Consider the following 24,661-nt stretch of genomic DNA (forward strand, 5'->3'; position numbering starts at 1 on the left):
ATTTCCATTTCATCCTTTGCTTCACTACTAACATATCTATGAACGATAATTTTGCTGTGAATATTTTAACCGTCGGTAATTTTGCTGCCGACATTTTGGCCGCTTGTAATTTTGCCTCGAATATATATTGCCACGTGACATATCCCCTGCCCTTTTATGTGTTGATATTATAGGTTTGAAATTTACTAAAATTTTTCAAACATTGTAATTAAAATTAAATGAGGCGAAAATGTTCGTTGCAAAATTATCGGCCACGAATATTTTTCTAGTAATAAAGTGCAAGGCCTAATGATTGTGCAGAGCCCATTGTAATCTCACAGGTTTCTCAAAATTACCTAAAACCAAAAATATCATGTTATAAATAAGTGAAATTTATACCCAAAAAAAAAAGTTAGAAATAATTTAGGGGTCTGCTTCTTATTTTTTTTGCTAAAAAAATAAGATTTTAATATATATTTAAATTTGAATAAAGGACAGAAAGAATATAGGCCCGAACATTTATCCTTGCTAATCCTCGTCCAAGCAAAAACCAGTCCTAGTCTCAGTTGTTATTCTTATTCTTGCACATATTGTGGATTCACAACAAGTTTAATATTAATTGATTAATATAAATTTTGGGCATGGAGATCCTTTTACTTCAAACGTCTAAAAATATTAATAAATTACATATTTATTATCAATGAATCATTTTTAAGTTTTTGTTGAGTATAAACAAAGGAGACAAACAATAAAAATCACGATGACTTTTTATAATTATGTTTTTATTTTTATAAAAATGTAATTGTTTATCATTATTAAGTATCATTTATTTAGGTATAACTTTAACTTGATACAAAACAGTTATAATAAATTAATAATATTAATGTAAGAATAGAACAATTATAATTCAATTAAAAGTGGAAAAACAATAATAATTTAATACATTACAAAAATAAATAAGAAAAATTATCTGGTAAAGCACAATAAAGCTAGTGGATGGGTGTAAAATAAAATAATATAAAACTATTCTGACATTAAAAGAAGCGTAGTGAATCAAAGAAGGGCCATCATGTTTATGTTTTTACTAAGAGGGGCATGAGACAGCTACTTCTCTGTTTATGTTCATAAATTGAAAGTAGGAAGTCTGTTATGATGCACTCCAATTTCAAATTTTCATCCACTGCCGGGTTCATCATTATGAGCCAGTCACTCTCCGAGATCATCACTCCAGAAGCAATTAATACTAATCCTTCTGCTGCCTTACGGAGGGGACCACCCTGGGGTAACTATGTAATAGTTCGAATTTACAAAAGGTTCACATCATATCTCCAAGAGATTAGGGGTCCTATTTTTTAAAAATAAGAACCATGTACCATTGACTCAAATACGTCTATCAAATATTGGGATGTATTTATACATGAAGGAAACAAATAAATTATGATTTTATCTTTTCCTTGATTTTTGTTCAAGATTGTATCTATGTTGGCAGATAACATATGATCAATATATATACATATATTTTATCTCGAAGAAAATGATTAATGATGTCAGATGTTTCACAAGCAAATTTTGTCCATTTGTACTCGAGTATAATTAAGTATCCAATAAAGACCACAAAAACTTTGTTCCTGTACCAAATAAGAATCATATTATTTATATAACAGAGAAGGAGTTGTTTTTTTTTGAATTTTTTTATATTTCATTAATAATTCCTCGAATGATTTTTATAAACGCCAAAATACTCGAGTAGTAAAATTCAGCATGTGGCACACCCTTAAAATTTATTAGTTGATAAATATATGTAGTATATTTTGATAAGTTTTTGCTATTTATTGATGCTCCCTCCCAATGCTTACATGTGGTGCACATTTTATTAAACCCCTCTCCTCATAAAGTAAATACATTAATTACACTAAGCAACACAATGAAGGTCTTGGAGCGCCTGCAGGATGAAACCTATATTTATTATTGTTATTTAAGCCATAGAACACGAATATGATTTGATAAAAGATTATAAGTAATAATCAAATTAATTATTTGACTAAACGACTTTTTAATTGATAATCTATCTCATGTTCATGTATTCATGAACAACGTTCGTTTGCCAAGAGGAATCCATATATTCATCTCCTTGCCTTTTTATTTGTTAAGGACTACTAAACTAGGTTCGATTGACTCTCATTCTCATTTAATATTTTAGCTAATGATAGTAAATAAGTTCAACTTTCGGAGTATGCTTTTTAGTGACCAAGGACGGACTCATGAAGAAATGGAAGAGCTCATATCATGATCTTTCAAGTCTCACATGAATGAATATAATATAAACTTTAATCAATTCATGAATTAGTTCTTGACTTGATACTGATGGATTATTAACTAAAGGAATGTTCGATAAAATCTTAACTAAATAATAATTGTTTCCTCTATTTAAGGATTTGTGTAAGGATTATGTGTTTACTATTATTCAAAAAACATTATATTTTATAATTTTACAGACCTATTCAATTAGAAAATAATAATCATATTACATACAAAAAATTGTACTCATTATGTGTATTTTTGAATGCCCATTTAATTAATATTATTTTACCATATGATTTTAATATATAACTGTAAGGAAATCAATAAATATTCACTTTTAATTTGATTCAAGCATTTAATTTTGTGGTATATATATTTTATAATGGACTCTTTTCCTTTCTTTGACAAATGCACTAGGGTGTTAATTTCCAAGGAATGCCTTTTGGCGAACAAAACAAATTAAACATTTTGTATGATATTATATCTAAGAAATTGCTGAAATAGTGACCGTTTTGACATTTTGATTTCACTATCTTGTTCTTTGATAATTGTATCCATTGTAGCAGAAAATATCCACCAAAAATCCACTTAAGGGTCTGTTGAATGGCAATGCTCTCCAACAAGCTTTTTATCTCTAAATTTTATCACTCTCCGAAACAGTATGTTTCTTACATAACATAAAGAGGCCTTTCCAATAAGTTTTTAACCCAATTTTTTTAATCAAGTCTGTAAATGTAATTATAATCGTTCACTAACTTTAAATCTCCTCCATTTCTTTTTACCAAGTATACCATTATCTCTTTTTAACTTCATACACCGAGTCACAATGATATATATCCTATTATGCTTAGGAATGGGATATCCTAATTCATATAATATGAACTGACATGGTCTTAGATGGTTTATATCTTTCGTATATTATTCAGTCCATTGTATGTAGTTTATTCGAGGCACTCTACCAATATTTCCCCTTTTGAACATACTATAAAATAAGTAACTTCTTCACTTTTTATCAAAAAACACAACTCCTTTATTTTAATAGTACACTGATAAATTAATAATAAAAAAGGACAGGAAACATACTTACAATAATTAGTTCTACTAATATCTGGAGTAAACCAAGGGTGAATCGCTAAACCTCATTTAGGTGTGTGTATATTTTTTTATGGTTAAAAATCAAATGGCAAAACCTAATTGACTTTGTATAATATTACTCCATTTTTATTTCAACAGCAGCATCAGAAAAATCTATGTGAAGTCACATGCAACAATTAATATATCTTCCACCAAGACAACATTTTAGAAATGAAATAAAAATGTTTCTGATTAAAAAAACTTGCGTTGAGTATATTTTTTACCCTGGAATTGCTACATACATTACGTTAAACATTTTTTCCACAAGACAATTAGGAAAAAATGACCAAAAGTAAAGTATAGAATGAATATTTTATCCGTTAAAGTTAGGAGTCATCTTGTTGTTTGAAGGTGTCACATGTATAATTTTTCACTTTGAAATAACTAATTTTCTTATTCTTATAGCAAGAACATAAGGCAATATCAAAAAGATCTGATATCTTTTCCAAAAACTAACCAACAAGTTCATCACTGGATCAGCTTTGTACATTTATCTTCTTTACATGGCCATCAGGAATTAGTCAATTTTTTGCTTGATGTACATGACGTCGTAGGAAGGGACGTTAGCCATCTTCCAAATCCTTTTAACATTCCTTGACATTGTTCAGACTATTTCAAGATGTTCTTTTCTTGAAAGTCTTACTCTATTGGGATGTTGATTTTTAAGAAAGAGGTAATATCTCATTAAGTCTAACTTACTTGGCAGAGCATTCAAGAGGACATCCCTGTGACTTCCAAATAAAAAGTGCTCCTTGTTCCTGAAGCCATGATACGTGCAAATAAGTAATATTTGTTTGTAGTTCAATAATTTATGGAATGAACAGATTGATTTCATAAAACAAATGATATAATCATAACTACCCATTGCGTAGTTATGTTCTTTGTTCTTCGAAGTACGCAGTAATTAATAATGACACTGGTAAGACTAAACAACCCTACTGACAATATTGTTACTTTCTTTGAAGTTAAAATTATATTACTATACACCATATTTCTTTGATAAGGTCCACAAGTGTAGCGAAACCCCGTTTTTTATAAAAAAAAATCGATTTTTTTTTATGATAAAAAAAATATATTTTACATCCATTTTACATAACAAAAAAAAATAACTGTGCATGAAAAATCATTTTTGGATATTTTTTATAACTAACCGGAAGTAACCCTTCGAATTTTTGCTGCAAGAAAAAAATATTGCAGGAGATTCTTACCCATACTAAACCTCAACTCATGGTGGAAACGGATTTTGGACTGGCAAAAATTGATTTCATACGACACTCTATACTACCCACCATCTTCGGACAAAAACTATTATTCACCATTAAATATTCTTTAATCTTTTCTTTCTATCGATGGAGTTTTTTCAATTTATTCTAGCCTCAACTACGGCCACGACTGTGATTCATTAACGTTCCACAAGTCCATGAGTCCTTTCAAAATATACACAGCATCGCAGATCCGTGATTCCTTACTCCTTCTCCTTATAATAGAAAACAGTTTACAACAGTAAAGTTCGAACCGATATTAGAAAAAAACATAAGAAGTTGGCGAAGATCTGATTGTGACAAAATCTCATCGTGGAAAAATTACCAGTGTAACAAAATGTAAGTGGCGAAAATGTTAGAGAAAAAGTTACCTAGAACCATTTCAAGAAACCCGTCCTCCTATCTTCATATTTTGTTCCTTACGTACTTTTAAGTACTACAATGGCAATCATGCACTAGAAATATAAAAACATGAGCACCATATGAGATATGAGAAAGCCTTGATCCGCCTTCAGTCGCTTGTCATTATTAAAAGAATTTTCTTTTTTAAAGGAATCTGAGAAGGAATAAATAAAAGAGGCCGGTCTTACATATCACTAGGAACTTAAATAAGATAGGTGAGTCTCTTTTTTTTGTTATGCATTATTTACTGCACTGCAGTTTATTTGTTAAAGTGATGAGTGTTACTTTGTATTTGCTACTCTTGATAAGATTATGATGAAAAACATTCCACCATAATGCTTAACTGATTTCAAATCCAAGAAATTACTCATTCTTTTCTACTTTGCTGGAATACTGATTTTCTCAATGTTTTTTTTTTCCCCCCCCATTTAGGATGAAGCTTGCTCCTCGAGATGCATAACGGGCAAGGATTACATACAAAAATGGTAATAAAAAAATTAGTTTTGAATATTTTCATTTGAATTAAATGATGAGGAATAATATATAATTGACAAGCATATGTCTGAAACATACTTTGACATGAGTAACATTAACGTCTGACATAACTTTTCCTTATTCATGCATCTTCTGTATTTTTTAAATACGACTTTCATAATTAATCTTTGTTCTTTTTTTGATATAGGCTCGAAAAATAAAAGTGAAGAAGCATGCAAGGATTTTTCTTATATGTAAGTTTGTTTTCTTCTCGAAAAGGATGGGTGTTAATTCAATAAAATGAGGAAGCAAACGGATTCCCCTTCGTTGCTTTTATCAACGACATATCCTAAATCTGATAGCTACCTCAATCTATTGACATTCTCCATCGTTATTTGATTATAATACTAACGAAAGGCATTTATTTTCTTGTTTAGATTCCTCTTCTACTCAGGATATCATCTACAAACATATTATTCTCTCTATGTAAGTTTGGATGAATTAATTTATCATTCTCAATAGTTCTTGTTTTATGATGATCAACTCTTGGCTGTCATAATACTTTTTATGTAGCTGTTGATAAAATTTAAAGGTTTCAATTATAACACTGAAGAGTTCTACAAATATATATATATATATATATTTAGACCCTAATCATTTGCTTATTTTTAATATTTTCTTATGTTTTATGTTGTTGTATTTAAGAATGAACCTACTCGAGTCTCGGGTGCTAAAGTGGTTGTCTCTTGGAATCTCAGAAAAATCAAATTTGGTAAGTTCTTATCTCTTTTATTTAACGTCGTTGTTTCCATGATGAGTTTGATACCGCCCCAGGCATATTCATACCTTGATGATAGGTTTTTAAATCTGAAAATGACTAGAACGTTAATTGAATTTTTCACTCCTACTAATAAACATGAGTTATTAATTTTTTTATTCATTTTTGAAACCTAGGGTTAAAACACTTGACTTGTGCAGAATAAAGGGCAAGATTACTTTCAAATCAATATATTGAGGTGAGTCAAAAGGCTTTTTATGTTATACTTTCATGATGAAAACAAATTCACAGACCTGTTCTGAAAAGAAAATACTTGTGGACATCATTCTCACCTGATAATTTTTCAAGATAGACAATTAATATTTTCTTGTGATGCTAACTTATTTTTAACAAAAAACTTTTTATTTTTATTTTAAAGAAGTCCATTCTCTTATTCTGAGGATTCTACTTGATTACAGTTCAAGGTGAGTTTGAATATTGTTTATAAGGCTTTTTAATTTAAATGATGAATAAATTCATAGACCTGTCCTGAAATAAGACAAACTTGTTGACTTAATTCTCACCTGACTCAATAGTTTATATATATATATATATATATGTCATCAAAATAATTGCTTGTCTAAGAATGCTTTGTTTTTAATTTTTAGATTGAATGTTTCTTTGAACTGGTGAATGAGGAGAGACATATTTGAAAGCTATGGTAAGTTCTTTTATTCTTAATTTTTGCTGATCAAAAAGCAGATAATTGGTGAATGTATCATGGTGTTTTTGTGCTGTGTGCACATTTACAATTTCCTGCCTGATGTCATTTTCTTATCTGCTGAGAATAAATTTATTGTTCCACCTGTTCAGTATTATAATCCATGACTGATTCAGTCTAAGACGATAAAACAATAATTTTAATAGGGTGTTTGAAGTAAAACCTAAATGTTCAAATTTAGACATCCATAATTGAATCCTGAACTTTGCATCTTTTTATTTTTTCAGAATTCATTTACTTATGGAGTAAACTGGCCTACTGACCTGAATCATATTGATGGTAAGTTATCTTGCATTGATAATTAGTTAATTTTGTTTATTTGCCGGAATTAGTGGAATGCTTAAAAATCCTCAATTTTTTAAGACATTCTCGTACCGGCAAAAAGTACAATGAGTCTCGTAATCTCCTTTATTCCTTGGGTTTTTGACGACATGTTAATAACTTGAAGGAGATACTGATGACATTAAAAAAACAAAAAATGATTTTAATAAGTAATAATTTGAATAACTGGTATTTTATTAACTTAAATATTTTGTGTTGTAGGAAAGAAAGTGAAGGGACTTGAAGGGATATAAGTCATTATTGGAATAATATAACCAACTTCTTGGTGATTTAATAAAGGTAAGCATTTTAATGACATACAATCATAAGTAGAATGCTGCTAAATGATGAACAAAACAAACAGGGACGTAATTCTGATTTGTAGAATTGAAGAGATCATTGTTTTACTTTTAAACTGATTTTTGTTTTGTTCATGTCTGGAGCTCTGAATGATATGTACGACTCAGTTTCTAATTATCCTCCTTTCTTTGATTTATGTAGGTAAGGATTATGTATGATGAACTTTACTTAAATATATACTGAGGATATGTTCACCTTCTCTGCAAATGCTCATTTGCTTAAGAATTCTTTAAACCTCAAAAATAAATGTGGACTTAAGTTTACGGCTATATGTTTAAACTAATCGTATATGATCGGGAATAGAGTTCACTACAAAGAGGATCTTTAATAAAAGATTCTTTTTTTTCTTCTCATCATCTCATATATATCTTAATTTTTCTTTAAAGGTTTATTTGAGATGCTAAATGTAATAAGCCGGAAAAATTTATAGGATATTCCTTCAATAATCCTTTTTTCAAGGTAAGCATCTGTTATAATATCTAAATATAATTACAACCCCACTTAATTAAGCCGACTTTTAGATGTTACTCAATATTCTAGAAGTGTGCTAAGGGTGGGCAAATTAAAGTGATGATATGTGTATGGTGTCATTCTTTTCTTAGTAGAGGATACCAAAGAAATTTTATGCACAATGTCCTTTCCTTCCAAGGGATGTAATGACTTAAAATTTGTGTTCGCTTCGTTTTATTTTTCAACTGAAGTTAGCATTTCTTTTTTTTCTTTTTTTTCACAGGATAATCGTGGAATATTTCCTTGGGTCTGAGATGGGCACTTTATTCATCTTTAGAGAGGTAATTAAATGTCTTTGAATTTATATTTATGTAGTACATAAAAAAATGAAAAATAAAAGCTCTGAATTACATTTAGTGATGACTTAGATGACGAGACTGAGATTTTTGGTGGAGTAGTCTATATATTGACGTTCTGTCGATTTAGATGATGCCATCAAAATCGCTTGTTTGATTGACAAACGAGGCATTTGTCTGAAATTAATTTTGAGCTTTTTCAAATTTTTACTTTTATTTTAAGTTTTACTTTAGTTCTTTTTCTCATTACTAAAGAATTTTTTTTTCTTCTTTTTATAGGAGAATTTATTTTATACAGAAGACATCGTTTCCTATTAATTTAGAAGACTTGAAGAGATAAAAGGTAAAATAATTGTAGCTCCATATATTATTTACTACTTAAATTAGAATGATGATTGATTTTGATTGATTTTAAAATTCATGATAATTTATAATTAATGCGGATATGAGCCTGAAAATGTTAACACTTTTAAATGGATTTGCATAATATAATATGAGGAAGCAATGAATTGATTATTTTTATTTTTCAACTTTTCAGATATAAAATAATGCTCAAGATAGAAGTACCTTTCTATGTAGGAATATTTAAGAGGTATGCCATTCATTACTTATTTTGATGAGGTTTTTATTTCGTCTCTTGGACCCAACGTTCCTTAAATTTCATGGAAAAGATTGGTATCTCTATGACGATAGATAAATCTTCAGTTTTGTCATAGTTGGTCAGGATCATTTATGCCATTGACTTGACCTCTCCAACATCACATACAATTCCTTAAAATATCACTGGTTTTCAAGTGATTATTTATAGTTCTTCTTTTTGCTTTTAGGATATGGAGAAAGGAAACTTCAAGATAATCAGGATGATCATAAGGTGAGTTTACAACTCTTTTTAAGTTGCAAAGGATGCTAGTGGTTTAATAATTTAAAAAAAAAAAAAAAAAAAAAACCTTTGCCTGATGACAACTTTTCCGCTTATTATCAGAAGTTTCTTTTGATTGAAAATTTGCTTCCTGAGTCTTCGGTTCAAAAATATGTTTTTTTTTCTTTCCAATTTTAGTGCAAATGATTAATATTTTATTCTTTGTTTCAGGTATGTGCTTTCACTTTTTGATGAGAATTTATTTTTAGCAGAAATACGAACCGTATTTATTATTAATACTACACAAGTTTTTCATAATATTTAATTATCTATTATGTATCTTATAACTATATCATGAAAAATGAATGAGAATAAAGGAGTTATGAAGATCAAAGTATGGGTTATGGCTGATTGTTTGGTTGGTTGATGGTTGGGGTTTTTTCTTCCTTCCTTCCTCCCTCCTTTCCTTTCACTCTATCCTCTTTGAGATTCGTACGAACTTAAAAAAAAAAAAAAAAAAAAAATACTGAAGTTTTGCGTTTTATTTATTGATTTAATTTGGAATCCGATTGTGGCTGTTATTTTGTATTCAAAATATATCGTCGTGTTGAACGATGCAGATCCAGCTCCAGTTACGATCTTTAATATCGTAGGCTTGGCGTTTTCATTCTGCTAAATTAATGATTGCAGTGCTCAGCTATGTCCCGTTGTTTCCTTATATATCATGGGATCGGGATACGCAGTCTGCGAACAGCGCTTCCTTCTCGTTTTTTTCTTCTTCTTCTTCTTCAATAAGATGGAACTTGCTTTATTTGTTGTATGTGGTGGGAATATATATATATATATGTACATACACCCCGTGAATTGAAAATATGAGCTACGTGCGGATTTGAAAAGTAAGTTATTCTTTGATATGTCTTATTTGATGATGTTGCGATTCCAGCTCCGAATAGAAGATTCAAACTTTTAGTTCGGCGTTTCAAAATCGCTATATTAAGGATTTCTTGCGGTTAGCTATGTCTTCCTATTATACTTTCCTAGATAGGAAGACACGCACCCCTGATACATTTACATACCTATATTATGTTGTATGATCTTATATTTGGAATTTATTGAAAAACAACCGTTTCTTTTTGTAGGAGTCTGATGTTAGGAAGTTAATTAAGGCTACAAAGATGAAAGAGAAAAGAATTCGGAAGGCATTTAGAGAGGTGAGTTAGATTAGTATGTAATGTTTGATTGTGGACGTGGGTTCTGAGCGTCTGCTCTCTTATGAGTGATGCTCGAATCTTGTGGCCTTTTTGGAGCTGTTTTCCCTATACAGTCTATTCCACCTGCCTCATCGTCCTAGAGTAATCAGTTTTTATTCTGGGCTTCTGTTGTTTTACTACAACAGAGGTCATTGTGGATGGAAATATCTGATTTCTACATATTCCTGAATTTCTTGTAGTTACTACGTAACTGTGACCAGGAGATAAACCATGTAGAAAACAAATCTACTAATGTATATGTACATTGGTGTATTTTATGACAAGCAACCATGACTAATTCCTTATCCTTTCCTTTGATTAGGTCTGTCTCAAGGAAAAAATAAAGTTACAAGCAAGGAGCTAGAATTGAAGTCAAATGGTGGAAGAGGTATGTTCTAAGACGAATTGACGTCTTTTTATTTTGCTTTTTAATTTGATGAACCCTACACCGATTTAAGTCTGAATTGAATTTATTGAAGACTTGGTTTTACATGCACTACCAACTGAATATCTTTATCTTTAATTCAAAATGTTCATAGAAATGAGGGGGTCATTATTAAAAGAATTTTCTTTTTTAAAGGAATCTGAGAAGGGAATAAATAAAAGAGGCCGGTCTTACATATCACTAGGAACTTAAATAAGATAGGTGAGTCTCTTTTTTTTGTTATGCATTATTTACTGCACTGCAGTTTATTTGTTAAAGTGATGAGTGTTACTTTGTATTTGCTACTCTTGATAAGATTATGATGAAAAACATTCCACCATAATGCTTAACTGATTTCAAATCCAAGAAATTACTCATTCTTTTCTACTTTGCTGGAATACTGATTTTCTCAATGTTTTTTTTTTCCCCCCCCATTTAGGATGAAGCTTGCTCCTCGAGATGCATAACGGGCAAGGATTACATACAAAAATGGTAATAAAAAAATTAGTTTTGAATATTTTCATTTGAATTAAATGATGAGGAATAATATATAATTGACAAGCATATGTCTGAAACATACTTTGACATGAGTAACATTAACGTCTGACATAACTTTTCCTTATTCATGCATCTTCTGTATTTTTTAAATACGACTTTCATAATTAATCTTTGTTCTTTTTTTGATATAGGCTCGAAAAATAAAAGTGAAGAAGCATGCAAGGATTTTTCTTATATGTAAGTTTGTTTTCTTCTCGAAAAGGATGGGTGTTAATTCAATAAAATGAGGAAGCAAACGGATTCCCCTTCGTTGCTTTTATCAACGACATATCCTAAATCTGATAGCTACCTCAATCTATTGACATTCTCCATCGTTATTTGATTATAATACTAACGAAAGGCATTTATTTTCTTGTTTAGATTCCTCTTCTACTCAGGATATCATCTACAAACATATTATTCTCTCTATGTAAGTTTGGATGAATTAATTTATCATTCTCAATAGTTCTTGTTTTATGATGATCAACTCTTGGCTGTCATAATACTTTTTATGTAGCTGTTGATAAAATTTAAAGGTTTCAATTATAACACTGAAGAGTTCTACAAATATATATATATATATATATTTAGACCCTAATCATTTGCTTATTTTTAATATTTTCTTATGTTTTATGTTGTTGTATTTAAGAATGAACCTACTCGAGTCTCGGGTGCTAAAGTGGTTGTCTCTTGGAATCTCAGAAAAATCAAATTTGGTAAGTTCTTATCTCTTTTATTTAACGTCGTTGTTTCCATGATGAGTTTGATACCGCCCCAGGCATATTCATACCTTGATGATAGGTTTTTAAATCTGAAAATGACTAGAACGTTAATTGAATTTTTCACTCCTACTAATAAACATGAGTTATTAATTTTTTTTATTCATTTTTGAAACCTAGGGTTAAAACACTTGACTTGTGCAGAATAAAGGGCAAGATTACTTTCAAATCAATATATTGAGGTGAGTCAAAAGGCTTTTTATGTTATACTTTCATGATGAAAACAAATTCACAGACCTGTTCTGAAAAGAAAATACTTGTGGACATCATTCTCACCTGATAATTTTTCAAGATAGACAATTAATATTTTCTTGTGATGCTAACTTATTTTTAACAAAAAACTTTTTATTTTTATTTTAAAGAAGTCCATTCTCTTATTCTGAGGATTCTACTTGATTACAGTTCAAGGTGAGTTTGAATATTGTTTATAAGGCTTTTTAATTTAAATGATGAATAAATTCATAGACCTGTCCTGAAATAAGACAAACTTGTTGACTTAATTCTCACCTGACTCAATAGTTTATATATATATATATATATATGTCATCAAAATAATTGCTTGTCTAAGAATGCTTTGTTTTTAATTTTTAGATTGAATGTTTCTTTGAACTGGTGAATGAGGAGAGACATATTTGAAAGCTATGGTAAGTTCTTTTATTCTTAATTTTTGCTGATCAAAAAGCAGATAATTGGTGAATGTATCATGGTGTTTTTGTGCTGTGTGCACATTTACAATTTCCTGCCTGATGTCATTTTCTTATCTGCTGAGAATAAATTTATTGTTCCACCTGTTCAGTATTATAATCCATGACTGATTCAGTCTAAGACGATAAAACAATAATTTTAATAGGGTGTTTGAAGTAAAACCTAAATGTTCAAATTTAGACATCCATAATTGAATCCTGAACTTTGCATCTTTTTATTTTTTCAGAATTCATTTACTTATGGAGTAAACTGGCCTACTGACCTGAATCATATTGATGGTAAGTTATCTTGCATTGATAATTAGTTAATTTTGTTTATTTGCCGGAATTAGTGGAATGCTTAAAAATCCTCAATTTTTTAAGACATTCTCGTACCGGCAAAAAGTACAATGAGTCTCGTAATCTCCTTTATTCCTTGGGTTTTTGACGACATGTTAATAACTTGAAGGAGATACTGATGACATTAAAAAAACAAAAAATGATTTTAATAAGTAATAATTTGAATAACTGGTATTTTATTAACTTAAATATTTTGTGTTGTAGGAAAGAAAGTGAAGGGACTTGAAGGGATATAAGTCATTATTGGAATAATATAACCAACTTCTTGGTGATTTAATAAAGGTAAGCATTTTAATGACATACAATCATAAGTAGAATGCTGCTAAATGATGAACAAAACAAACAGGGACGTAATTCTGATTTGTAGAATTGAAGAGATCATTGTTTTACTTTTAAACTGATTTTTGTTTTGTTCATGTCTGGAGCTCTGAATGATATGTACGACTCAGTTTCTAATTATCCTCCTTTCTTTGATTTATGTAGGTAAGGATTATGTATGATGAACTTTACTTAAATATATACTGAGGATATGTTCACCTTCTCTGCAAATGCTCATTTGCTTAAGAATTCTTTAAACCTCAAAAATAAATGTGGACTTAAGTTTACGGCTATATGTTTAAACTAATCGTATATGATCGGGAATAGAGTTCACTACAAAGAGGATCTTTAATAAAAGATTCTTTTTTTCTTCTCATCATCTCATATATATCTTAATTTTTCTTTAAAGGTTTATTTGAGATGCTAAATGTAATAAGCCGGAAAAATTTATAGGATATTCCTTCAATAATCCTTTTTTTCAAGGTAAGCATCTGTTATAATATCTAAATATAATTACAACCCCACTTAATTAAGCCGACTTTTAGATGTTACTCAATATTCTAGAAGTGTGCTAAGGGTGGGCAAATTAAAGTGATGATATGTGTATGGTGTCATTCTTTTCTTAGTAGAGGATACCAAAGAAATTTTATGCACAATGTCCTTTCCTTCCAAGGGATGTAATGACTTAAAATTTGTGTTCGCTTCGTTTTATTTTTCAACTGAAGTTAGCATTTCTTTTTTTTTTTTTCTTTTTTTCACAGGATAATCGTGGAATATTTCCTTGGGTCTGAGATGGGCACTTTATTCATCTTTAGAGAGGTAATTAAATGTCTTTGAATTTATATTTATGTAGTACATAAAAAAATGAAAAATAAAAGCTCTGAATTACATTTAGTGATGACTTAGATGACGAGACTGAGATTTTTGGTGGAGTAGTCTATATATTGACGTTCTGTCGATTTAGATGATGCCATCAAAATCGCTTGTTTGATTGACAAACGAGGCATTTGTCTGAAATTAATTTTGAGCTTTTTCAAATTTTTACTTTTATTTTAAGTTTTACTTTAGTTCTTTTTCTCATTACTAAAGAATTTTTTTTTCTTCTTTTTATAGGAGAATTTATTTTATACAGAAGACATCGTTTCCTATTAATTTAGAAGACTTGAAGAGATAAAAGGTAAAATAATTGTAGCTCCATATATTATTTACTACTTAAATTAGAATGATGATTGATTTTGATTGATTTTAAAATTCATGATAATTTATAATTAATGCGGATATGAGCCTGAAAATGTTAACACTTTTAAATGGATTTGCATAATATAATATGAGGAAGCAATGAATTGATTATTTTTATTTTTCAACTTTTCAGATATAAAATAATGCTCAAGATAGAAGTACCTTTCTATGTAGGAATATTTAAGAGGTATGCCATTCATTACTTATTTTGATGAGGTTTTTATTTCGTCTCTTGGACCCAACGTTCCTTAAATTTCATGGAAAAGATTGGTATCTCTATGACGATAGATAAATCTTCAGTTTTGTCATAGTTGGTCAGGATCATTTATGCCATTGACTTGACCTCTCCAACATCACATACAATTCCTTAAAATATCACTGGTTTTCAAGTGATTATTTATAGTTCTTCTTTTTGCTTTTAGGATATGGAGAAAGGAAACTTCAAGATAATCAGGATGATCATAAGGTGAGTTTACAACTCTTTTTAAGTTGCAAAGGATGCTAGTGGTTTAATAATTTAAAAAAAAAAAAAAACCTTTGCCTGATGACAACTTTTCCGCTTATTATCAGAAGTTTCTTTTGATTGAAAATTTGCTTCCTGAGTCTTCGGTTCAAAAATATGTTTTTTTTTCTTTCCAATTTTAGTGCAAATGATTAATATTTTATTCTTTGTTTCAGGTATGTGCTTTCACTTTTTGATGAGAATTTATTTTTAGCAGAAATACGAACCGTATTTATTATTAATACTACACAAGTTTTTCATAATATTTAATTATCTATTATGTATCTTATAACTATATCATGAAAAATGAATGAGAATAAAGGAGTTATGAAGATCAAAGTATGGGTTATGGCTGATTGTTTGGTTGGTTGATGGTTGGGGTTTTTTCTTCCTTCCTTCCTCCCTCCTTTCCTTTCACTCTATCCTCTTTGAGATTCGTACGAACTTAGTAAAAAAAAAAAAAAAAAATACTGAAGTTTTGCGTTTTATTTATTGATTTAATTTGGAATCCGATTGTGGCTGTTATTTTGTATTCAAAATATATCGTCGTGTTGAACGATGCAGATCCAGCTCCAGTTACGATCTTTAATATCGTAGGCTTGGCGTTTTCATTCTGCTAAATTAATGATTGCAGTGCTCAGCTATGTCCCGTTGTTTCCTTATATATCATGGGATCGGGATACGCAGTCTGCGAACAGCGCTTCCTTCTCGTTTTTTTTCTTCTTCTTCAATAAGATGGAACTTGCTTTATTTGTTGTATGTGGTGGGAATATATATATATATATGTACATACACCCCGTGAATTGAAAATATGAGCTACGTGCGGATTTGAAAAGTAAGTTATTCTTTGATATGTCTTATTTGATGATGTTGCGATTCCAGCTCCGAATAGAAGATTCAAACTTTTAGTTCGGCGTTTCAAAATCGCTATATTAAGGATTTCTTGCGGTTAGCTATGTCTTCCTATTATACTTTCCTAGATAGGAAGACACGCACCCTGATACATTTACATACCTATATTATGTTGTATGATCTTATATTTGGAATTTATTGAAAAACAACCGTTTCTTTTTGTAGGAGTCTGATGTTAGGAAGTTAATTAAGGCTACAAAGATGAAAGAGAAAAGAATTCGGAAGGCATTTAGAGAGGTGAGTTAGATTAGTATGTAATGTTTGATTGTGGACGTGGGTTCTGAGCGTCTGCTCTCTTATGAGTGATGCTCGAATCTTGTGGCCTTTTGGAGCTGTTTTCCCTATACAGTCTATTCCACCTGCCTCATCGTCCTAGAGTAATCAGTTTTTATTCTGGGCTTCTGTTGTTTTACTACAACAGAGGTCATTGTGGATGGAAATATCTGATTTCTACATATTCCTGAATTTCTTGTAGTTACTACGTAATTGTGACCAGGGAGATAAACCATGTAGAAAACAAATCTACTAATGTATATGTACATTGGTGTATTTTATGACAAGCAACCATGACTAATTCCTTATCCTTTCCTTTGATTAGGTCTGTCTCAAGGAAAAAAAAGTTACAAGCAAGGAGCTAGAATTGAAGTCAAATGGTGGAAGAGGTATGTTCTAAGACGAATTGACGTCTTTTTATTTTGCTTTTTAATTTGATGAACCCTACACCGATTTAAGTCTGAATTGAATTTATTGAAGACTTGGTTTTACATGCACTACCAACTGAATATCTTTATCTTTAATTCAAAATGTTCATAGAAATGAGGGGTCATTATTAAAAGAATTTTCTTTTTTAAAGGAATCTGAGAAGGGAATAAATAAAAGAGGCCGGTCTTACATATCACTAGGAACTTAAATAAGATAGGTGAGTCTCTTTTTTTTTGTTATGCATTATTTACTGCACTGCAGTTTATTTGTTAAAGTGATGAGTGTTACTTTGTATTTGCTACTCTTGATAAGATTATGATGAAAAACATTCCACCATAATGCTTAACTGATTTCAAATCCAAGAAATTACTCATTCTTTTCTACTTTGCTGGAATACTGATTTTCTCAATGTTTTTCCCCCCCATTTAGGATGAAGCTTGCTCCTCGAGATGCATAACGGGCAAGGATTACATACAAAAATGGTAATAAAAAAATTAGTTTTGAATATTTTCATTTGAATTAAATGATGAGGAATAATATATAATTGACAAGCATATGTCTGAAACATACTTTGACATGAGTAACATTAACGTCTGACATAACTTTTCCTTATTCATGCATCTTCTGTATTTTTAAATACGACTTTCATAATTAATCTTTGTTCTTTTTTGATATAGGCTCGAAAAATAAAAGTGAAGAAGCATGCAAGGATTTTTCTTATATGTAAGTTTGTTTTCTTCTCGAAAAGGATGGGTGTTAATTCAATAAAATGAGGAAGCAAACGGATTCCCCTTCGTTGCTTTTATCAACGACATATCCTAAATCTGATAGCTACCTCAATCTATTGACATTCTCCATCGTTATTTGATTATAATACTAACGAAAGGCATTTATTTTCTTGTTTAGATTCCTCTTCTACTCAGGATATCATCTACAAACATATTATTCTCTCTATGTAAGTTTGGATGAATTAATTTATCATTCTCAATAGTTCTTGTTTTATGATGATCAACTCTTGGCTGTCATAATACTTTTTATGTAGCTGTTGATAAAATTTAAAGGTTTCAATTATAACACTGAAGAGTTCTACAAATATATATATATATATATATTTAGACCCTAATCATTTGCTTATTTTTAATATTTTCTTATGTTTTATGTTGTTGTATTTAAGAATGAACCTACTCGAGTCTCGGGTGCTAAAGTGGTTGTCTCTTGGAATCTCAGAAAAATCAAATTTGGTAAGTTCTTATCTCTTTTATTTAACGTCGTTGTTTCCATGATGAGTTTGATACCGCCCCAGGCATATTCATACCTTGATGATAGGTTTTTAAATCTGAAAATGACTAGAACGTTAATTGAATTTTTCACTCCTACTAATAAACATGAGTTATTAATTTTTTTATTCATTTTTGAAACCTAGGGTTAAAACACTTGACTTGTGCAGAATAAAGGGCAAGATTACTTTCAAATCAATATATTGAGGTGAGTCAAAAGGCTTTTTATGTTATACTTTCATGATGAAAACAAATTCACAGACCTGTTCTGAAAAGAAAATACTTGTGGACATCATTCTCACCTGATAATTTTTCAAGATAGACAATTAATATTTTCTTGTGATGCTAACTTATTTTTAACAAAAAACTTTTTATTTTTATTTTAAAGAAGTCCATTCTCTTATTCTGAGGATTCTACTTGATTACAGTTCAAGGTGAGTTTGAATATTGTTTATAAGGCTTTTTAATTTAAATGATGAATAAATTCATAGACCTGTCCTGAAATAAGACAAACTTGTTGACTTAATTCTCACCTGACTCAATAGTTTATATATATATATATATATATGTCATCAAAATAATTGCTTGTCTAAGAATGCTTTGTTTTTAATTTTTTAGATTGAATGTTTCTTTGAACTGGTGAATGAGGAGAGACATATTTGAAAGCTATGGTAAGTTCTTTTATTCTTAATTTTTGCTGATCAAAAAGCAGATAATTGGTGAATGTATCATGGTGTTTTTGTGCTGTGTGCACATTTACAATTTCCTGCCTGATGTCATTTTCTTATCTGCTGAGAATAAATTTATTGTTCCACCTGTTCAGTATTATAATCCATGACTGATTCAGTCTAAGACGATAAAACAATAATTTTAATAGGGTGTTTGAAGTAAAACCTAAATGTTCAAATTTAGACATCCATAATTGAATCCTGAACTTTGCATCTTTTTATTTTTCAGAATTCATTTACTTATGGAGTAAACTGGCCTACTGACCTGAATCATATTGATGGTAAGTTATCTTGCATTGATAATTAGTTAATTTTGTTTATTTGCCGGAATTAGTGGAATGCTTAAAAATCCTCAATTTTTTAAGACATTCTCGTACCGGCAAAAAGTACAATGAGTCTCGTAATCTCCTTTATTCCTTGGGTTTTTGACGACATGTTAATAACTTGAAGGAGATACTGATGACATTAAAAAAACAAAAAATGATTTTAATAAGTAATAATTTGAATAACTGGTATTTTATTAACTTAAATATTTTGTGTTGTAGGAAAGAAAGTGAAGGGACTTGAAGGGATATAAGTCATTATTGGAATAATATAACCAACTTCTTGGTGATTTAATAAAGGTAAGCATTTTAATGACATACAATCATAAGTAGAATGCTGCTAAATGATGAACAAAACAAACAGGGACGTAATTCTGATTTGTAGAATTGAAGAGATCATTGTTTTACTTTTAAACTGATTTTTGTTTTGTTCATGTCTGGAGCTCTGAATGATATGTACGACTCAGTTTCTAATTATCCTCCTTTCTTTGATTTATGTAGGTAAGGATTATGTATGATGAACTTTACTTAAATATATACTGAGGATATGTTCACCTTCTCTGCAAATGCTCATTTGCTTAAGAATTCTTTAAACCTCAAAAATAAATGTGGACTTAAGTTTACGGCTATATGTTTAAACTAATCGTATATGATCGGGAATAGAGTTCACTACAAAGAGGATCTTTAATAAAAGATTCTTTTTTTTCTTCTCATCATCTCATATATATCTTAATTTTTCTTTAAAGGTTTATTTGAGATGCTAAATGTAATAAGCCGGAAAAATTTATAGGATATTCCTTCAATAATCCTTTTTTCAAGGTAAGCATCTGTTATAATATCTAAATATAATTACAACCCCACTTAATTAAGCCGACTTTTAGATGTTACTCAATATTCTAGAAGTGTGCTAAGGGTGGGCAAATTAAAGTGATGATATGTGTATGGTGTCATTCTTTTCTTAGTAGAGGATACCAAAGAAATTTTATGCACAATGTCCTTTCCTTCCAAGGGATGTAATGACTTAAAATTTGTGTTCGCTTCGTTTTATTTTTCAACTGAAGTTAGCATTTCTTTTTTTTCTTTTTTTCACAGGATAATCGTGGAATATTTCCTTGGGTCTGAGATGGGCACTTTATTCATCTTTAGAGAGGTAATTAAATGTCTTTGAATTTATATTTATGTAGTACATAAAAAAATGAAAAATAAAAGCTCTGAATTACATTTAGTGATGACTTAGATGACGAGACTGAGATTTTTGGTGGAGTAGTCTATATATTGACGTTCTGTCGATTTAGATGATGCCATCAAAATCGCTTGTTTGATTGACAAACGAGGCATTTGTCTGAAATTAATTTTGAGCTTTTTCAAATTTTTACTTTTATTTTAAGTTTTACTTTAGTTCTTTTCTCATTACTAAAGAATTTTTTTCTTCTTTTTATAGGAGAATTTATTTTATACAGAAGACATCGTTTCCTATTAATTTAGAAGACTTGAAGAGATAAAAGGTAAAATAATTGTAGCTCCATATATTATTTACTACTTAAATTAGAATGATGATTGATTTTGATTGATTTTAAAATTCATGATAATTTATAATTAATGCGGATATGAGCCTGAAAATGTTAACACTTTTAAATGGATTTGCATAATATAATATGAGGAAGCAATGAATTGATTATTTTTATTTTTCAACTTTTCAGATATAAAATAATGCTCAAGATAGAAGTACCTTTCTATGTAGGAATATTTAAGAGGTATGCCATTCATTACTTATTTTGATGAGGTTTTTATTTCGTCTCTTGGACCCAACGTTCCTTAAATTTCATGGAAAAGATTGGTATCTCTATGACGATAGATAAATCTTCAGTTTTGTCATAGTTGGTCAGGATCATTTATGCCATTGACTTGACCTCTCCAACATCACATACAATTCCTTAAAATATCACTGGTTTTCAAGTGATTATTTATAGTTCTTCTTTTGCTTTTAGGATATGGAGAAAGGAAACTTCAAGATAATCAGGATGATCATAAGGTGAGTTTACAACTCTTTTTAAGTTGCAAAGGATGCTAGTGGTTTAATAATTTAAAAAAAAAAAAAAACCTTTGCCTGATGACAACTTTTCCGCTTATTATCAGAAGTTTCTTTTGATTGAAAATTTGCTTCCTGAGTCTTCGGTTCAAAAATATGTTTTTTTCTTTCCAATTTTAGTGCAAATGATTAATATTTTATTCTTTGTTTCAGGTATGTGCTTTCACTTTTTGATGAGAATTTATTTTTAGCAGAAATACGAACCGTATTTATTATTAATACTACACAAGTTTTTCATAATATTTAATTATCTATTATGTATCTTATAACTATATCATGAAAATGAATGAGAATAAAGGAGTTATGAAGATCAAAGTATGGGTTATGGCTGATTGTTTGGTTGGTTGATGGTTGGGGTTTTTTCTTCCTTCCTTCCTCCCTCCTTTCCTTTCACTCTATCCTCTTTGAGATTCGTACGAACTTAGTAAAAAAAAAAAAAAATACTGAAGTTTTGCGTTTTATTTATTGATTTAATTTGGAATCCGATTGTGGCTGTTATTTTGTATTCAAAATATATCGTCGTGTTGAACGATGCAGATCCAGCTCCAGTTACGATCTTTAATATCGTAGGCTTGGCGTTTTCATTCTGCTAAATTAATGATTGCAGTGCTCAGCTATGTCCCGTTGTTTCCTTATATATCATGGGATCGGGATACGCAGTCTGCGAACAGCGCTTCCTTCTCGTTTTTTTTCTTCTTCTTCTTCTTCAATAAGATGGAACTTGCTTTATTTGTTGTATGTGGTGGGAATATATATATATATATGTACATACACCCCGTGAATTGAAAATATGAGCTACGTGCGGATTTGAAAAGTAAGTTATTCTTTGATATGTCTTATTTGATGATGTTGCGATTCCAGCTCCGAATAGAAGATTCAAACTTTTAGTTCGGCGTTTCAAAATCGCTATATTAAGGATTTCTTGCGGTTAGCTATGTCTTCCTATTATACTTTCCTAGATAGGAAGACACGCACCCTGATACATTTACATACCTATATTATGTTGTATGATCTTATATTTGGAATTTATTGAAAAACAACCGTTTCTTTTTGTAGGAGTCTGATGTTAGGAAGTTAATTAAGGCTACAAAGATGAAAGAGAAAAGAATTCGGAAGGCATTTAGAGAGGTGAGTTAGATTAGTATGTAATGTTTGATTGTGGACGTGGGTTCTGAGCGTCTGCTCTCTTATGAGTGATGCTCGAATCTTGTGGCCTTTTGGAGCTGTTTTCCCTATACAGTCTATTCCACCTGCCTCATCGTCCTAGAGTAATCAGTTTTTATTCTGGGCTTCTGTTGTTTTACTACAACAGAGGTCATTGTGGATGGAAATATCTGATTTCTACATATTCCTGAATTTCTTGTAGTTACTACGTAATTGTGACCAGGGAGATAAACCATGTAGAAAACAAATCTACTAATGTATATGTACATTGGTGTATTTTATGACAAGCAACCATGACTAATTCCTTATCCTTTCCTTTGATTAGGTCTGTCTCAAGGAAAAAATAAAGTTACAAGCAAGGAGCTAGAATTGAAGTCAAATGGTGGAAGAGGTATGTTCTAAGACGAATTGACGTCTTTTTATTTTGCTTTTTAATTTGATGAACCCTACACCGATTTAAGTCTGAATTGAATTTATTGAAGACTTGGTTTTACATGCACTACCAACTGAATATCTTTATCTTTAATTCAAAATGTTCATAGAAATGAGGGGGTCATTATTAAAAGAATTTTCTTTTTTAAAGGAATCTGAGAAGGGAATAAATAAAAGAGGCCGGTCTTACATATCACTAGGAACTTAAATAAGATAGGTGAGTCTCTTTTTTTTTTGTTATGCATTATTTACTGCACTGCAGTTTATTTGTTAAAGTGATGAGTGTTACTTTGTATTTGCTACTCTTGATAAGATTATGATGAAAAACATTCCACCATAATGCTTAACTGATTTCAAATCCAAGAAATTACTCATTCTTTTCTACTTTGCTGGAATACTGATTTTCTCAATGTTTTTTTCCCCCATTTAGGATGAAGCTTGCTCCTCGAGATGCATAACGGGCAAGGATTACATACAAAAATGGTAATAACAAAAATTAGTTTTGAATATTTTCATTTGAATTAAATGATGAGGAATAATATATAATTGACAAGCATATGTCTGAAACATACTTTGACATGAGTAACATTAACGTCTGACATAACTTTTCCTTATTCATGCATCTTCTGTATTTTTAAATACGACTTTCATAATTAATCTTTGTTCTTTTTTGATATAGGCTCGAAAAATAAAAGTGAAGAAGCATGCAAGGATTTTTCTTATATGTAAGTTTGTTTTCTTCTCGAAAAGGATGGGTGTTAATTCAATAAAATGAGGAAGCAAACGGATTCCCCTTCGTTGCTTTTATCAACGACATATCCTAAATCTGATAGCTACCTCAATCTATTGACATTCTCCATCGTTATTTGATTATAATACTAACGAAAGGCATTTATTTTCTTGTTTAGATTCCTCTTCTACTCAGGATATCATCTACAAACATATTATTCTCTCTATGTAAGTTTGGATGAATTAATTTATCATTCTCAATAGTTCTTGTTTTATGATGATCAACTCTTGGCTGTCATAATACTTTTTATGTAGCTGTTGATAAAATTTAAAGGTTTCAATTATAACACTGAAGAGTTCTACAAATATATATATATATATATATTTAGACCCTAATCATTTGCTTATTTTTAATATTTTCTTATGTTTTATGTTGTTGTATTTAAGAATGAACCTACTCGAGTCTCGGGTGCTAAAGTGGTTGTCTCTTGGAATCTCAGAAAAATCAAATTTGGTAAGTTCTTATCTCTTTTATTTAACGTCGTTGTTTCCATGATGAGTTTGATACCGCCCCAGGCATATTCATACCTTGATGATAGGTTTTTAAATCTGAAAATGACTAGAACGTTAATTGAATTTTTCACTCCTACTAATAAACATGAGTTATTAATTTTTTTTTATTCATTTTTGAAACCTAGGGTTAAAACACTTGACTTGTGCAGAATAAAGGGCAAGATTACTTTCAAATCAATATATTGAGGTGAGTCAAAAGGCTTT

The 24,661-nt window shown here is 30.0% G+C and overlaps 1 long non-coding RNA gene and 3 other non-coding genes across 22 annotated transcripts; all 4 read left to right on the forward strand.

Annotated features, from left to right (window-relative positions):
- The first annotated feature begins 6,184 nt into the window (after positions 1-6,184).
- On the forward strand, positions 6,185-24,260 carry LOC121126732 (uncharacterized). 19 transcript variants are annotated; one of them, XR_011782991.1, is made up of 23 exons: positions 6,185-6,324; positions 6,507-6,568; positions 6,749-6,794; positions 6,978-7,030; positions 7,318-7,369; positions 7,634-7,711; positions 8,158-8,230; positions 8,505-8,562; positions 8,857-8,920; positions 9,116-9,169; positions 9,405-9,448; positions 10,576-10,647; positions 11,009-11,074; positions 15,705-16,363; positions 16,606-16,677; positions 17,039-17,102; positions 21,713-22,373; positions 22,616-22,687; positions 23,049-23,114; positions 23,307-23,372; positions 23,586-23,638; positions 23,835-23,880; positions 24,064-24,260. It is a non-coding gene; the product is annotated as an uncharacterized lncRNA (long non-coding RNA). The 19 variants fall into 19 exon arrangements; XR_011782990.1 differs by having other exon boundaries at positions 7,913-8,230; positions 9,116-9,448; XR_011782988.1 differs by having other exon boundaries at positions 9,116-9,448.
- Positions 8,266-8,403, forward strand: LOC121127357 (small nucleolar RNA snoR639/H1). The gene has a single exon (XR_005867810.1). It is a non-coding gene; the product is annotated as a small nucleolar RNA snoR639/H1 (small nucleolar RNA).
- LOC121127358 (small nucleolar RNA snoR639/H1) lies at positions 14,306-14,443 on the forward strand. Its single transcript, XR_005867811.1, has one exon. It is a non-coding gene; the product is annotated as a small nucleolar RNA snoR639/H1 (small nucleolar RNA).
- Positions 20,325-20,462, forward strand: LOC121127359 (small nucleolar RNA snoR639/H1). Its single transcript, XR_005867812.1, has one exon. It is a non-coding gene; the product is annotated as a small nucleolar RNA snoR639/H1 (small nucleolar RNA).
- Positions 24,261-24,661: the final 401 nt, after the last annotated feature.

Source organism: Lepeophtheirus salmonis, chromosome 12 (assembly GCF_016086655.4).
Source record: "Lepeophtheirus salmonis chromosome 12, UVic_Lsal_1.4, whole genome shotgun sequence".
In the NCBI taxonomy this organism is placed as follows: Eukaryota; Metazoa; Arthropoda; class Copepoda; order Siphonostomatoida; family Caligidae; genus Lepeophtheirus; species Lepeophtheirus salmonis.